The sequence below is a fragment of the Plecotus auritus genome (genome assembly GCF_963455305.1).
Source record: "Plecotus auritus genome assembly, chromosome: 12".
NCBI classification, from domain to species: Eukaryota; Metazoa; Chordata; class Mammalia; order Chiroptera; family Vespertilionidae; genus Plecotus; species Plecotus auritus.
Window position 1 is genome coordinate 14,895,250 of NC_137778.1, and position 17,342 is coordinate 14,912,591.

General features: G+C 41.4%; 1 protein-coding gene across 1 annotated transcript in view; it reads left to right on the plus strand.

Moving 5' to 3' along the window:
- The first annotated feature begins 5,282 nt into the window (after positions 1 to 5,282).
- ATF3 (activating transcription factor 3) overlaps positions 5,283 to 17,342 on the plus strand; it is a 57,398-nt gene continuing 45,338 nt past the window's right edge. Inside the window, exon 1 of the mRNA XM_080647718.1 lies at positions 5,283 to 5,435. The gene's annotated coding sequence lies outside the window, so the exon portion shown is untranslated. The remainder of the gene's footprint in view (positions 5,436 to 17,342) is intronic.

A 17,342-nucleotide genomic window follows, 5' to 3' on the forward strand; every position in this document is an offset into this window, starting at 1 on the left:
GGTCCACCAGGGAACTTTCCAGAACCCTGGCCCTCTCTGGGAAGTCCCGACTCGCGGTCCAGGGGACCCTTGGTTCATTTACTGCGCGCCGCCAGAGCAAGCGAGCTCCGGGCGGGCGAGCCCGCGGAGGGGACCAGGTCGCGCCGCCTCAGGGGGCCCTACGCCCCAGCACCTGCAGTCGCCCCGCTCGCACCCTACCCTACCCCGTCAAGGGCCGGGCCCCGCCCTCTAGGAGGAAAGACGGTGGGGCAGCGAGGGACCCGAGAACCGCGCCCCCACCCCTTGGTCCCCTCCGCCCGCCTTTACCTCGCCTGACCCCACCAGAGCAGCCGAAGCTAAACTTAGAAACCAGCGCGGTGCGCGCTCACGTGCGCCCGGGCGGGGGTGAGGGGCGCGGCCCGGTGAGTCACGACCCCGCCCCCCCTCGTTGAGGACGCGCTGACGTCAGCCGCTTCCCCGAAAGGTGACGTCAGCGCGTCTCGGGGAGGTCGGGAGGCAACCCTGGACTGTTCATGGAGTTTCGATGCCTTAAAGGGGCCAGGCCTCGGATAATGAAAGATCTGGGGAGATGACTCCACTTGCCCATCTGTAGAGTCGAAGCCCATCTTATATCCCTTTGTCCTGAGAAGTGCTGACTCTTGAGATGGTGATGAGCAAAGAATAGCAACTGAATGTAATTGGAGGCTCCCTGAAACCCCAGAACCTCTTCCTGGAAGCCCTCCTTGATTAACCAGAGTTTGATGCCAACCAAAAAGTCAGAAAGTTTTCTGTGGCCTTTGACGCTCTCTCTCTCCCCATATGCTTACACTTCTGCTGGTAGAGAAAGGCTGTGGTTTGAATGTTAATACAATCCATCAACTTGGGCCAACTTGACCCTTTTATCACTGTTTCTGACTGTGTCTAAACCCTGTCACCAGTAGTGTGGCCTGAAACCAGTTATTTAAATCTCTGGTGTGAACTGGTCTCCTATGCTAATGTTGCCTGTGGGCACTTCCAGAAGCACTTGATCATTCAGCATTATCAAGGCCTCACAGGAAACTAACAATTTACTGAGGCTTACTATTGGCAGGTATTTTCATTATCCTTCCTCCCCCATCATTTAATACTCCAATCTCTGGGGAGTTATCTATTGTCCCCATTTTACTGATGAGGAAAGAAATCGAGGCACCCAAGTTAAGTATGTTTCCCTAGGTTACACAGCTAAGGAATGGCAAACTGGAAGTCATTCCAGATCAGTTGGACTCCAAGTCTATGTTTGTGGTGATCAAGGTGGGCTATGAAATGTATGACTTATTCTGGATACACTGAGTCCCCTAGAACTAGCTTTTTCTCTTTTAACACAAGCCCAGTGCCTATGTATAAATAACCCACTCTATGCCAGAAGATTCCCAGAGAAGGGGGCCCAGGCCTCAGGGTAAGGCATATGAGAAGGTTCTCATTCCCAGGGGTGCTCCTCCTGCACTTGCCCAACCCTGAGAAAAAGTGCCTCCTTGAAGTGGGCACTGTAGACACCTCACTCACTTCACTCTAGTGCCAGCCCTGCCAAGCCTACCCTTGACTCTGTTTCTCTGTTGAAACTAGAGGCCATCCTGCTTACAGCATCCTCACCTGGCACACCAGTGGCCAGCTCTATTGAAGTGCAGAAGAAATACCTTGTTTCACCTCCACCTTAATCCCCTCTCTATAAAGCAGTAGAAAATTTCTGGTTGCACAGCATGTTCATGCCAAAAACAACTTAGAGACAACAACAGCTTCTCAAAGTTTTGAGCAAAATGATGGTGCCTGAGTCATGGAAATGAGCCAAGTGGGTGAGCTGCTGTCACTGTTATCTTCTGACAATCATCCTTGGCTGAGAGTCACAGCCCCATCCTCAGGCTACACGTGCCAGGACTGACAGGAGCACCTTCCTCCCCAGCTCACCCCTTGGAAGTCTTTAAAACTGACCCCTCTTCCCTCCTACCCAGGCTCCACCCACCACCAAGCTCTATCCTTTGTGTCCCCTGCTCCTGTCCCCTCTATCATGCTGATGGAGTCACTGCCACTGCTCTTCCTGTTCTGCCAGGTTTTCTAGAGTCTGTGACCAAACACCTTGTGTGTGCTCCCACCACAGCCTCGGGAGGAAATGGAGAAAACCACAGGCAACTTCAGCTGTAGGGGCAGTGGCTTCTTCCTCAGTATTGGGGTTAGACACACAGACGTGGAAGCTTAGACCAGTATGGTACCTTCAAGCCAACCATCACAGCCCCTGTTTTATAGCTAAGGGACTAAGGCCCAGGTGAGGTGACCTGCTCGGGGTTCACATGGCCAGTTAGGTACAGTCCTATTCACTTGACTTCCAGTCCACTCCCCTTTCCATGGATCGTGTATCTGTTATAAATTTCAGGTGGAACAATGTGCATGGTAAATTGTCACATGTCATATAAGTGATGGAAGGGAAGACAAGTGGTGACTTTAAGAAAAGATAGAGATGAAGTCATAGGGAAGAATTGGATAATCCAATTTCCAAGGACCCCTGGCTGTTCCCACTTCCCCTTTCCTCTATCTCCCATCCAGTCTCAAGATAGGTGAGGTGGCTATTCCTCCTCAGACCTGGGAACCATTTCCCATGGAATTACATGATGAGTGGGATTGCCATTTTTAAACCTTCAGTAATCCAGATCTTGTGTGTCATTTTAGGGTTTGATTTTTTATCTCCCAGCTTTCGCTTCCCATCATTCTCCTATGCCAGAAGCTCCATTAAATACCATTAAGAGCCATAAGTGTAACTGGCCACTAATGTGAAAGGATTGTGCTCTCCAGAAAACAGCCCCAGCAAAGCAAGGAGCAGGAATCCTGGGTCTGTTCCCAACCGTGCCAGTGACTCACTGGATGACACAAAGCAAAGTGGGGGGAGAGATGTGGGATGACACGCACAGCAGCTGGCCTGACAGAGGTAGAAGGGTGGTGGAGAGGCCATTCGGCAGGGTCCCCCAGTAACTGCTGAGTGGTGGCCCGTCAGGTCAGCCCTGAGCTCCGTCCCACTTAAGTGCCTGCCTCCAATGGAGCCACCAAGATGGCTCAGCCTAGATTATAGTACTACCCTTCATGACATACATTCTCATTGGTTAGGAATGCACCCTCGTCATTCCTAACTCCACTTGTTATAGATCTTCCCTCCAGGAATTTATTTTAAACTTTCTTTAATCTACTTATATTTCAGCCTAATCAGCCTTTTCATGGAACAAGTAGATTTACCATTTATGTAGAAGCACTAAGGTCCTAAAACACAGACAAGTGCTATAAGAAGGTTTCTAAATAATAATATAACATAATGTTATATATAATAGATATAATTCTGTATTATAATTCGATGGTAGTAATTATTCAGATGGTTTCATAGGCTTATTTTCAGTCTCTCACTATGTCAGTCTTTGTCTTTATCTCCATGTGCGCGTGCACATACACACACACACATACACCCATCAAAAATATTTTTATTAATGGAGTGGGATGCTGTGATGGGCATAACTCTGCATGCAAACTTTTATAAACACACTTCATGTCCTCGAAGGACTTACCATCTAGGACCAACATATAGTAGGTGCTCAATAAATACTTTGTTTGGTGGATGGATGGTATAAAAAAAAAAAAAGAGAGAGAAAGCTATGTGGTCACTGGTGAGACATATAACTGTACTTGGGGTTGGAGCAGAAACATTAGACTGTAGTTGGCATGGAGGGAGAAGGAAATGTCCTGATTTTATGGTAAATGGGAGTGCGAGCTTTCCTCCTATAGATATAGCTAGTTTCTAGGCTGCTGAAATAGACAAGGGATGCCAAAGGGCCACCCCTGACAGCTGCTCTGTGGATGGCAGGAGTGAGGAGGCAGGTATGAGGGCCAGGAGTGAAGATGACCAGGCCCTGTGGTCATCTCTGTTTTCAGTGTGAACCACACTAGAATGAAGTTTTAAAAGCTAGGAGATTCAATAGGTGAATGGACAAATAAACCACGGTATACCCAGACAATGGGATATTACTCAGCACTACAAAGAACTGGGCTATCAAGCCATGAAAAGACAAGGAGGAAACTTAAACGCACATTATTAAGTGGAAGAAGCTAATCTGAAAAGGCTACATATTGTATGATTCCAACGATATGACATCCTGGAAAAGGCAAAACTACGGAGACAGTAAAAACATCAGTGGTTATAATGCTGGGGGAGGGATGGAAAGGCAGAGCACAGAAGATGTTCAGGGCAGGGAAAATACTCTTTATGACAGTACTAGAGGCCCGATGCATGAACTTTGTGCAAGGGGCTCGGCCTTCGCAGCCAAAGCAGCTGCCTCCAGCCCTTGCAGCCCCGGCTTTGTCCAGACAACTGGACAGTCGTTCCACTGTTAAGCTTTTGTTATTATAGATAATGATGGATACATGTCATTATACATTTGCCCCAAACCACAGAATCCACAACACCGAGAGTGAGCCCTAATGTAAACGATGGACTTTGGGTGATGATTATGTGTCAATGTAAGTCCATCCTTGGTTAAAAAAAAAAAAAGGGTACCACTCTGGTAGGGAATATTGATAGTGGAGAAGGCTGTACATGTGTGGGAGGAGGAGGGTCTATGGGAAATCTCTGTTCCTTCGCTCAATTTTGCTGCGAATCTTTAACTACTCTACAAATTAAAGTCTATTAAAGAAATCCAGGTGAGCTGATTACACCTTTCTATACATAGATTAGGGGTGCACTGTGGACTCTCAGAGACTCGAGTTGGACTCTGAGCCCCATCATAACCATCTCTGTTACTTCGGAAAAGTTCCTTAATGCCTCTGATCTCACTCCACAGGACAGTCATGCCTTCCTCAGAGTGTTTTGGAAATTAAGTGAAAAACTGTATGTAAAGAGTCTAACCAGTACTTGGGATATACAGCATGGCAGATATATACAAACCCCCTCCCCAATTCCTCCCTAGTTACTGTGATTATTAAACATTCTGATGGCTAGTGGAGGAAAGCTGTCTTGGGTGAAAGTGACTTTCTACTAGAAAGGGAATCTGTGTGGGGGAGTGGGCATGTATGTCCTCAAATGCTCTCAGAGATGCTGGCTACAGAAGGTCAGACATGAACTTGAGCTCTAGGAGGCGGTGTCAAGCCCCTCACTCAGCTTTCTCCTGTGAAAAGGTCAGGATGATGGAAGGCTCTCATATTTAGATGATGGCTCGTAGGGAAGTCTCGGTAGGTTAGTCACCTACATTATGACATCATATTCCCACTCAATATAGTAACAGCTATTGGTTGCTTTAGGGGGCAAAGTCAGGGCCAGCTTTGTTGACCAACCATATCTCCAAGATAAATTGGATGGAACCAGCCGGGAAGACATGACAAGGAGAGAAATCCTCCTCTCAATAGGATATTCCACAAAAATTCTAAGGATTTTTGGCACCTCACCTCAAAATGTGAGTCTTGACTTTTCTTTAATCTTAGGGGTCAAGCTGGAAAATGTCCTGGGAGAAAGGTGTTTGGTCAGGAAGCCTTCAGCTGGGCGTATATCCACCATGACCAGGGCCCCCGCTGCTCTGTTGAGGGGTGGGGAAGAGAAAAGTTCTATGCACCAGCTACATGATGTCTATATGGCACCTAAAGAAGTGGTCCAAGGAGGAGGACTGAAAAGGCCTGGGGTTAGGGTGCTGCAGAATCTTGGGATGGGTTAGGCATTTTATCTCTCAGAGGTTTATAACAACTGGGGGCCAGATCAGCAGCTCATTGAGGAAATGGTGTCATCTCAGCCTTTGAAATTACCCAGGATGATGCCATAGCATAGTGTGAAGATACCACAGATCAGTGCTGTATTTAATCTGGGGTATTGATCGGTCATATCATATTGGAAAGTCACTGGATTTAGTTAACCCCTTCCTTCCAGTGTATTATCCTCTGATGTCTCTGCCTCGTGTGGGGCCTTGTGCTTTGGGAACAGAATGTTTTGAATAAACAGTGTGAGATTCATGGGTTCGCTGGGGAAGCAGGCTCTTCCTGTATCTGAACTGGAATTAAGTCCAGAGTGACGAAGCAGAGGTTAGAGAAAAAGCCTGGGACCAGGGGTCAGGAGACATAGTTTGATAACTGGTCCTGCCACATTTCCAGCCATGTGACCTCGGGCAAGTCATTGCCTCTCTTTAGCTTTTGGTTACTCCTCTTATCTGTAAAAATATGTGTGAACTTGTGGTCCTTCCAACCCTACCTGGCACACTCCAGTCCTCTAAGTGTGGATTTGCTATCCTCGTTGCAGAGTAGGAAGGACCTGGGGTCTGAGTGTGAGGCTCTGCCACTCACCATGCCACCTTGCACAAGACACCCCTTCTCTGAACCTTAGTTTTCCCACTTTTTAATATGATTATTACACGACATAGGTGAGATAACGAACCTGGAAGCCTTCTCAGAGGCACTGTGTAAAATGTGTATTTAAATGATGCCCTGAGCCCTGACCGGTTTGGCTCAGTGGATAGAGTGTCGGCCTGCGGATTGAAGGGTCCCAGGTTCAGTTCTGGTCGGGGGCATGTGCTTTGGTTGCGGGCACATCCCCAGTGGGGGATGTGCAAGAGGCAGCTGATCGATGTTTCTCTCCCATCGATGTTTCTAACTATATCCCTCTCCCTTCCTCTCTCTAAAAAAAAAAAATCAATAAAATATATATTAAAAAAAAATAAAAAATAAATGATGCCCTGAGTTCAGAAGGGAAAGTGGGGTAAGATGAGCTGAAGAGGATAGTTGGGGTTACTTACTGGCAGGTTGGACTGTGACCAGGGCTAGGAAGGTGAGGAGGTGGGGGTTGTGGTCAGCCCAGGGCATGAAAACTTCCAACTCCATCCTGCTCAGTTCCTGGTCATTTCCCAGCAGTTCAGGGAGGGGAAACAATTGAGAGGTTGTGAGTGATACTGAGAACAGTTCAAGAGAGTTGCTGCAAACTCTTGTCTGAGTGGGCATGGAGCCAGAGCAAAGAGGGTGGTGAGGAGCCCAGATAGGGTCTGGAATCCGAGCAAACGAGCAGCCTCCCGTTTCCTACAGATGCCCCGAGTAATATTCCTGCACCGTGCACCTCCCACGGTGTGAAACCACCAGGGGGTGGGGAGGAACAGCCCTGGAAATAACAGATCACAACTGTATATTGACCCGAGTGATCAGTCTCAACTCATCCCTTCGGGAAAATCACAGATCCTCTAGAGAAACTCTTTAAATTCCTGTTTGTTCTTCATGCAAATCGATTAACCTGGGGTTAGCGATTTCACTTTGACCCTCCCTTTCATGCTTCCCGGGAATGAAACTGACCACTTCTTTGAAGCTGTCCTTTGAGCCATGGGCCTGACTTCTCTTCCCTCCCACCAAAAGGAGGTTCTCTGTTTTCGATTTTTTTTTTTTTTTTTTTTTTTTTACTTTTGAAGCCCAGGCGCTGAGGGTGGAGAAGCTGGCAGGAGGCGCAGCTGCCATAGGAGCGGCATGCTGACTTGCTGACTCATCTGACATTAACATCATTATGTTTCAGGAGTCAAAGTGATTTTCAAACTATGAGTAATGCGAGGAATTAGAGAGCATGTTTACAAGGCAGCGGGCATTTCAGCACACTGGAGGAACAAGCAGCTGAAAACGCTCTCGAGAGAAACACCTTTTCTCCCTGGGCTCCTCTTCTTTGAAAAGAATCCCCACAGGGAAGGCAGGTGAACTCTGAGTCCCCTGAGGGGGGATCCAGATCTACTAGCATCCTTACATGGATACCTGGATGTCTAATCATTTCATATGAGAAAAGCTTTTTTATAGTCTTTGTTTTCATGTATGCAACTCTAGGGGAAGATGGATTTAAAGACTCCAGCAAATTATTTCTTTTAAAGTCGAGTTATTACCAGTATTAATAATTATAATAATAGTCTAAAGTTGTGTGGAGAACTGTGTTGCTTCTTCTAAGGCAGGGATGGAAACAAATCATTTCCCAGTTTTAAAGATGGGGAGCAGAAGCCCATGGTGGGGTGTAGGTAGGGGGATAAGGAGACAACGGGGGTAAATGCCTTTTTAAAGCTCCTTTGTGGAATTAGTAAAAGTTTGAGAGCCTTTGAGTACAATAAGCCAAGTATTTAGACCTCAGGAGAGAAAAGAGGGGCTCTTGTTTTTCCAGAGGAACAGGAAATACTAATAGCACTTGCTCAGCCTGCCTCCGAGGGAGATCCTTGAGCTCTGGAAAGGCAGGGACAGTGTCTGCCCACCACGCTACCCCCCATGTCTAACTTAGACACTGACAGTAGTAAGTGCTCAGCACATATCTGCAGAATTAATGAATGAGATAAGAGCTTTGAGCACCAGAACACTGCTCTTCTGTTCAGATGGTTTTCTTGCATTTAGTTCCCCCTGCCCAGAGCAGGATGGGGGTGCTTAGCAAGTGGGGCCACGCTTGGAGACACATCTACGGAGGTACCAGCTCTAATAAGGAAAAATAACTACTCATATCCTCAGAAACTAACTGCTAAAACCAGATGAAAGTACAATACTCAACTCAGAAACTCCTTCAGAAGGCCCATTCCCAAAGCATGGCAGCAATTTTAATTTGTTTATATGTTGGACTCCATTTCACCTACTGATTCTTGAACTGAAATCATCACTGCCGATGTAAGGACAATGAAGTCAACTCGGTGTTTGGGCATTGTGGAGGCAGGTGAAGGATAACTAGTTAGACTGGATTAACCCGTAGAAAATAAAAGTTCTGCCTTGGCCAGGATGGCTCAGTTGGTCGGGTATGATCCTGTGAACCAACAGGTTGCTGGTTCAGTTCTCTGACTGGGCACATACCCAGGGAAAGGCTCAATCCCTGGTAAAGGGTGTGCAGGGGGCAGCTGATTGATGTTTCACTCTCCCATTGATGCTTTTCTTCCTCTCCCTTCCTTTCTCTCCAAAAATCAATAAAAAAATCTTTTTTAAAAGTTCCACTCTTTTGTTTTGTTTGTTTTAATATATTTTTATTGATTTCAGAGAGGAAGGAAGAGGGACAGAGAGCTAGAAACATTAATGAGAGAGAATCATTGATTGGCTGCCTCCTGCATGCCCCCTACTGGTGAATTGAGCCCAAATCTCAGCATGGGCCCTTGATGGGAATCAAACCCAGGACCCTTCAGTTCACAGGCCGATGCTCTATCCTCTGAGCCAAACCAACTAGGGCAAAAGTTCTACTCTTGATATGTGTTTACACATACAAAAGAAAAGCTTGTTGAAATTTAACTCTGCCCTTTTTCCATAGGAAAAACATCCCCATCTATTTATATAAAAGGCTAATATGCAAAGTGTCCCTGTGGGAGTTTGACTGGGAGACTGGGAGTTCGATTGCTTGTTATGATGTGTGCTGACCACCAGGAGGTGGCAGGGAACAAAGGAAGGCCCTGGTCGGCAGCCAGTAGGCCCCGATTGACCCTGATTGCTGACCAGGCCTAGGGACCCTACCAGTACACAAATTTTGTGAACCTGGCCTCTAGTGATTTTATATGCTAGAACAGTGGTTGGCAAACTGTGGCTCATGAGCCACATGCGGCTCTTTGGCCCCTTGAGTGTGGCTCTTCCACAAAATACCACATGCGGGTGTGCACATACAGTGCGATTGAAACTTCGTGGCCCATGCGCAGAAGTCAATTTTTGGATCTCAAAAGAAATTTCAATCGTTGTATTGTTGATATTTGGCTCTGCTGACTAATGAGTTTGCCGACCACTGCAGCTAGAACATATTTCTAAATTTTAATAAGGGCTTACAAGTATAGCTATAGCCTTTTCCAAAATCCCCTCTCTGCAACAGATCACTGTTCTCTTATTCTTTCCATTCCTGCTTTGGCTTCTCTGCCTCTTTTTCCTTTTCTCTCCTTTCTCCATCCCCAAGTTAATTCCTTCCTTCTGTTCTTGTTTTCATGTTGCTTGCTCCCTCAGCATCCCTTCTCATCTTGTAAACTTTCTTATAGCATGGAGCAAAGAGTCATTCACATGGTAGTCAATAACGTTTTGAAAGTCATGAGCTAATTATAAGATCTTTATAAATAAACTAGAGGCCCCATGCACGAAGGTCGTCCTGAAGGATGTATGGAAGGACATCCGGATGGTCGTTCCACTGTTTGGCCATCCGGTCTAATTAGCATATTATACTTCTATTATTATAGACTAGAGGCCCACGGGGGTGGGGGGGTCCTCTCAGCCCAGCCTGCACCCTCTCCAATACAGGACCTCTCGGGGGATATCTGACTTCCAGTTTAGGCCCGATCCCCAGAATCGGGCCTAAACCGGCAGTCTGACATCCCTCTCACAATCCAGGACCACTGGCTCCTAACTGCTCACCTGCCTGCCTGCCTGATTGCCCCTAACTGCCCCCTTGCTGGCCTGGACACCCCCATCTGCCCCCCCCTGCCAGCCTGGTCACCACCAGCTGCCCCCCCTCCCCACCAGCCTGGTCACCCCTAACTGCCTCCCCTGCTGGCCTGGTCACTTCATACCCCCCCCCCCCTGCTGGCCTGGTCACCCCACACAGCCTGCTGCTCAGTCTTTGGTCAGCCCTCACTAACCCCCCTGCCAGCCTGGTTGCACCATGCAGCTCGCTGCTCAGTCGTTTGGTCAGCCCTCACTAACCCAACTGCCGGCCTGGTTGCCCCACGCAGCCTGTTCGGTTGTCCGTTCGGTTGTTTCAGTTGCGTAGGTCGCTTAGGCTTTTATATATATAGATTAGTAATTATTTTTAAGCTTCCAAGTGTTAATCACACACAAAAATATTCCTGTTAACTTGAGAATTTCATTGAAGAAGCCATAAAAATTGGCTTGATCAAATCTCATTCCTTGAGTACATGACCTTTGAATGTTCAATATTTATATCTGGGGGAAAAGTGGCCCCCAGGGAAAGACACACCCTGAGAGTCCTAACCTTAACCTTCTGTAAATTACCTGGCTTGACTGATCTCTCCTCTCCCCACCCATTAATATTGTATTGTTAGGCTTACTTCAAGCAGTAAATATAAGCCAGTACATTCATGGCTCATCAATCCAAAATGATTGCTAAGGAGAGTCAGGATTTGTGGTCCCATCCCAAACATCTGAGTATAATGCCAGGAAAGAAAGTGGGTGTGTTCCCAGAGCCTGTCATTTGGTGCTTCTGCCCTAGGCACACTCTCCATGCAGCGCTAGGGTTCTGAACCTCCACTTCTCTATATCAGAGCTGCACGTCCAGGCCAGTCTTGACTGCACATCCTCCACTCCATTGTTCCTGCAGGTACATGATGCTTATCAGGCTAGGAAACCTCATTTGAGTTTGGATGACACAGTCACTGCCCTGAGGCATCTCAAGTAAAAAAGTTTCCTCATTTGCATCCTAATTTATTTTATAAATATTTATAAATAATTTTATATTCATTTAATGATGTTATTAAGTTAGTAGCAGGTTGCTGAACATTTGAGATCCAAACGTTTAACATATATTCTAAAATAAACTTCAGTTGTTTAGAATCCTCATAGAATAAACTCATTTAATTTTCCCCTATATTATCCTTTTCCCCCCTTCCTTCCTTCCCTTCCTTTCTTCTCTCTCCCACCATCTTTCCTTCCCTCCTGTCCTTCTTTCCTCTTTCTTCATTTGTTGCTTTTTTTTTTTTTTAAGATATTTCTTTATTGATTTCAGAGAGGAAGGGAGAGGGATATAGAGAGAGAAACATCAATGATGAGAGAGAATCATTGATCGGTTGCCTCCTGCACTCCCCCTATTGGGGATCGAGCCCACAACCCGGGCATGTGCCCTTGGCCGGAATCGAACCTGGGACCCTTCAGTCCGCAGGCCGATGTTCTATCCACTGAGCCAAACCGGCCAGGGCTTCGTTTGTTGCTTTTTAAAATATATATACTTTTTATTGATTTCAGAGAGGAAGGGAGTGGGAGAGAGAGATAGAAACATCAGTGATGAGAGAGAATCCTTAAACAGCTGCCTCCTGCACGCCCCCCACTGTGAAACCAGCCCAGAACCCTGGCATGTGCCCTGATCGGAGATTTTAAAAACTGGCAAAGGACTACTTTTTTTAATTATATGCATATTTTGACTTTCCATTTTTAATCATGTGCATATATACTTTTTTCCAGTAAAAAAAAAGTTAATCAGCCCTAGCCGGTTTGGCTCAGTGGAGAGCGTTGGCCTGGGTCCCAGGTTCGATTTCGGTCAAGGGCATGTACCTTGGTTGAGGGCACATCCCCAGGTGTAGAGGAGGCAGCTGATTGATGTTTCTGTCTCATCGATGTTTCTAACTCTCTCTCCATCTCCATTCCTCTCTGTAAAAAATCAATAAAACATATATATATATTTTTAAAGTTAATCAAAACAGTGTTCTTCATGCTTTCTGTTTTTGTGTTTTTAAAAGACTATTTTATTCCCTCCCCAATTCCAACGTCAGCATATTTCCTCCTCCTGGAACAGCTTCCAAAGGGAGATGGGGAAGAAGGGAAGGGAGACAGTTGAGAAGCTAAATGCCTGTGTGCCCAGAGCAGGGATATAGGGGAATGGATGAGCTTACAGGATCAAAGGTTTTGGCTTTTTTTCTTTTTCTTTTAAACTCAAGATGTAAACATCTTCTCACATCATTAAATATTCTACAGCATCATTTTTAATGGTTGTAAAAGTCCTAAGTTAATTTTCTATCTTGTACTGTAATTTATTTAATTAATTGTCTATGTTAAACATTTGGGTAATATCTTATTTGTCAATATTACACATAGTGTTGCCATAAACTTTCTTGTAGCTTAATCTTTGTGCATAGACATTCTTATTTACTTTAAATATCTCTTTTCAAATGAGAATAAGTATAATTTTCAAAGGAATATAAATCAGAGTATACAAATCCTAGAGATTTTGACATATATATTGCTCCTTATATAACTTAAATTTAACTTGAAATTTCCACCTTTGCTTATTAACAAGTTTTATTTTCTATTTATGAATTTTTTGTTGGTATCTTAATATTTGCAACAATTTAGAACATTTTACATAGATATCAAATATATAGACAAGGACGTCATTGTCTAATATGGTTTTTTTAAATAATAATCATTTCTGGCTTGATATTTGCATTTTAATGTTAGTTATTTATATATTTTTTGAAACACAAATGTTTTTAGATTAGAAGTAATCAAATGTATCAAATCAATATTTTCCTTTCTGAGGAAAAAGGTTTTCCATATTAGACCTTTGATAATATTTTATAAAATAATTTTAAAGGTAAAATTTACATATTTTAAATATTTACAGTACAACGCACAAATTTCAAGTGCATCATTCAGTAAGTTGTGACATGCATAAACCTAAGACTTAGAAATTCAAAGGGTGAAAATTTTTTTGAGTTGATGGTTGTACATATATAAAAATACACTAAAAACCATTGAATTGTAAACTTTAAAAGGATGAACTATATCTAAATAAAGTTATAAAATATATTTATAGAGAAATTATCATCCCAGAAAGTTCCTGAGTGTCAATAGATACTTACTTCCACTCTCCCCCAGAGGTAATCAGAATTTTTAGTTTTGTTTTTTTTTCACAATAGATTTGTTTTGCCTCTTTTAGAACTTTATATAATGGAATTATATGGAATCATACAAAATGAACTTTTTCTTTCTCTCAACATAACGTTTTAAAATTCATCTGTGTTGGTGTGTTTCAGGAGTTTCTTTTTGTTATTAAAAGTAATATTTCATTAAGTGTCTATATTACAGTTTGTTTCTCCATTCCTCTATTGATGGACACCTGGGATCTTTCCAGTTTGGGTCATTATAAACATTCTTATACATGACCTTTTGTGGACATATGCTTTCATTTTTCTTGGGGAAATACCTAGGGTTGGAATTGCTGGGTCATAGAATAGATGTATGCTCAGATTTATAAGAAATTGCCAGACTTTATTCCAAAGAGGTTGTACCATTATACTCCAACAAAAATGCATGAGAGTTTCAATCGCTCAATATCTTCGCCAACATTTGCTATTGTCAGTCTTTTGTGATTTCAGCCATTCTGTTGAGGGTGCAGTGGTAGTGCACTGTAGCTTTAATTTTCATTTCCTTGATGACTAAAGTTATTTAAATTTTTTCATGTGCTTCTAGTTTTTTGTTTTATTTTAATAGTTTTGTATTTTATCTCTAATTGCATTTATCAATCTAAAGTAATTTTGATTATTATTTGAAGTAAATCTCCAAATTTATATTTTTCTAAATACTCAATTCACCTACCATAGTTTATTAATAATAATTTTATTCCTACTGATTATGCTTCCTTTATCATAGACTAGTGGTTTCAAAATGTCTATTGTGTGCAATTCATTTGTACATTTGTTCTTTGTCAGCTGCACACTATTTTACTGATATTTGCTTTTAAAAATTGTTTAATATCTGGCAGGGCCATGGTCTCATCATTCCTTTTCAGGTTCAACATTTTCTTGGCTGTTCTTGCCTAATTATTCTTTCAGTAAACATTAGAATTATGTCTGAAAAGAATCTCATTGGGATTTTTATTGAAAGTATATTGAGCATTCAAATTAATTTGAAAAACACTGACATCTTTGCCATAGAATTTAATATTTTTAATATTCAAATTTTCTTGTACATTTGTCAGCTACATTTTGTGATTTTAATTATATGGGTCCTTCACATTCTCATTAAAGCTATTCCAAAGCATTTAATAGGGGTTCTCAATGTCATCATTGCTAATTTGATTTTTTTTTTACTGTATTTTCTAACTGAATAGTATTTCTATATAAAACAGTATTGGCTTTTGTGTCTCTTTTATGTAATTAGAAGTTTTCTTGAACTGCCATATTAATTTCAAGTGAATTATTCTTTTGCGTTTCTAGGAGTTTAGTTATATCACATACAAATAATTTAAAATCTGTTCTCTCCCTTCTAATATTTATGTACCTTATTTTTATATGCATCCTATTTAATTGATCAGAACTTCCAGATCTAAATGAAATAAAAATGGCAGTAAACTACATCCCTGTCTTGTTCCTGATTTTAACAATATTGCTTTAATATTCCATTCTTAAGGATGGTTTGGACTGTTTGAAATAAATACTTTTTGTTAAGAAGGAGTTTTAAATTTGTAATAATTTTTTGGTAATGACTAGCTGTTGAATTTTTATGTCTTCTCTACATCTATTGAGAATCATTTGGATTTTCTTTTTTAGCCAGTGGATGTGATATATTGTATAATTAGATTTTTCAAATATTAAAACACAAAACTTTTCATTCTAGGTTAAACCCTACTGGGATTATTTTTTCTGATACTCTGTTATCTATGTTTGAGTTTTCTTCTTTGTGTTCATAATTTAGGCAGTTTATTATTTTTTTGTTTGTTTTATGTTTCAGGTTTTGACACCCAGATTATCTCTATAAAGTATATTAGATAAACTTTCCATATTTTTCAATGTTTTGATGTAATTATTGAGACATAGTAACTCCCTTCTCCTTAAGGGTTGAAAGATTTTTCCCTGTTAAGTTTTTAGGCCTTGACAATTATCTTTCTAAAAGGAGGTCTTTCTTTTATCTCTCTACTTTCTTTAGCTGTGATTAGTGTTAAGGTTTTATAATTCTAAGTTTGGTAATGCATATATTTCTAGAAGACTACCTATTTCATCCAGGTTTTCAAGTTTATAAATTATAATATTGTAAGTACTGTCTTATATTTAAAATTTCTCCTTATTATCCATAGGGATTTTTCTTCTTTACTTTCTCTGAAATTCTATTTCATTAAATTTTAAAAAGAAGCTCTTGAATTAGTTTTATAAATTTTCTATATTCTAATTAATTTAGTTTCATTTTTGCTTTTATTCTTCTTTCTCTTGATTCCCTAGGGATTTTATTGTTGTTGTTTTTATAAGTCCTTAAGTTGAATACTTTCATATTTCCTTTCCATGAAAATAATGAAAACATAAAGACTGTAATTTAATCAAAATACACTTTGATAATATTTCATAATTTTTATTCTTATTTTAATTGTCTCCTAACTGCTATGTGCTTATACTTTAATTTTTCACATTTTTAAACAGTTTATTTACTCATACAATAACTGAATTTCCTTTGAAAGCTAGAAAATAAAAATCATTTCTCTTCTTATTTTATTGTTTTTCCAAATGGTAAACATTGATCTTTCCCTAACTCTCATAAATATCATTAAATATAATCTATGCACACAGCAAACCACTGAATAATAATGTGCAAAGCTCCAGGAAAACAATTATTTGAACATTTTTAAGGTGGCAGAAAAATCACAATTTTGGTATATATCATATAAACAGTTTTCTTGTTTCTTATTGATAAAAGTGGTTTTCAGAGTGGTATATTTTGAATGATTACAATCCAAAAGTAATTCCCAAAGTAGATAATATCAACTTTAAGAGAACTTCTGAGCTAAGACACTTGAAGGATAAATTAAGAATATTATTTCTTTGGCCTGAATTTCTGAATTTGATATTTTTTCCAAGTGTCATTTCTTTGTGTTTGTTTTAAAGGTAATATACCACACACTCAGAATACAATTTAAGAGTTGTAAATACAGAAATGGGCAAAGTTAAGGTATATTAGTTAGAAAGAATAAAGGGAGGTAGCACATTTAAAGTCACATATGACTTAAAGCCTTAGTGACTTATTGTGATTTCAGTATTCACAAGAGTATATTTCCCTAATGCTTACATACATAACTAAGCAGGCAGACACAGCAAAGTGTCTCAACATGTAAGGAATAAATACAAATGATTTAATCTATATATTATCAGTCAATTAATAAAGTTGGACTCTTAAAGTAACCATTGGTAGTAAAATAATCTGATCACATTTCACAGAACAATGAAAAAGAATAGAAATTAAAGGTCTCCTTTATAATTGAAGCATCTCCTGATATGTAGAGGCCTTACGAAGCCCATGTATACTTTATTTTGCAGATGCTACCCAGACAACAACCTGTCTCAAAACCAACCATCGCATAATGCATTTTGTAAAATACCTTTCTAAAAACACATTGCGTTTCATGATGTTTATTACTACAAATGGGGGGAATTTCTAGGCTGAACATTTAAACCAAACATAAATGAGGCTATTCAGCAGCAGCCTGTAATGCAATTTGATGATAGGAAATTTCACATACACTTATTAAATAGTACCCTATGTTTATTTTTTCAATCGTGTCAAAACACTTTTTTCAACAAAGTTACCAGAAAAGACACTGAGCTGGAGTCAGGAGAGCAGATTTCTAGGTTCAGCTCTGACTCTACCTACCTGTAAGACATGGGGAAAGTTCTCTTAGGCCTCGTAAAGGCCTCTGATGCCTCAACTATAAA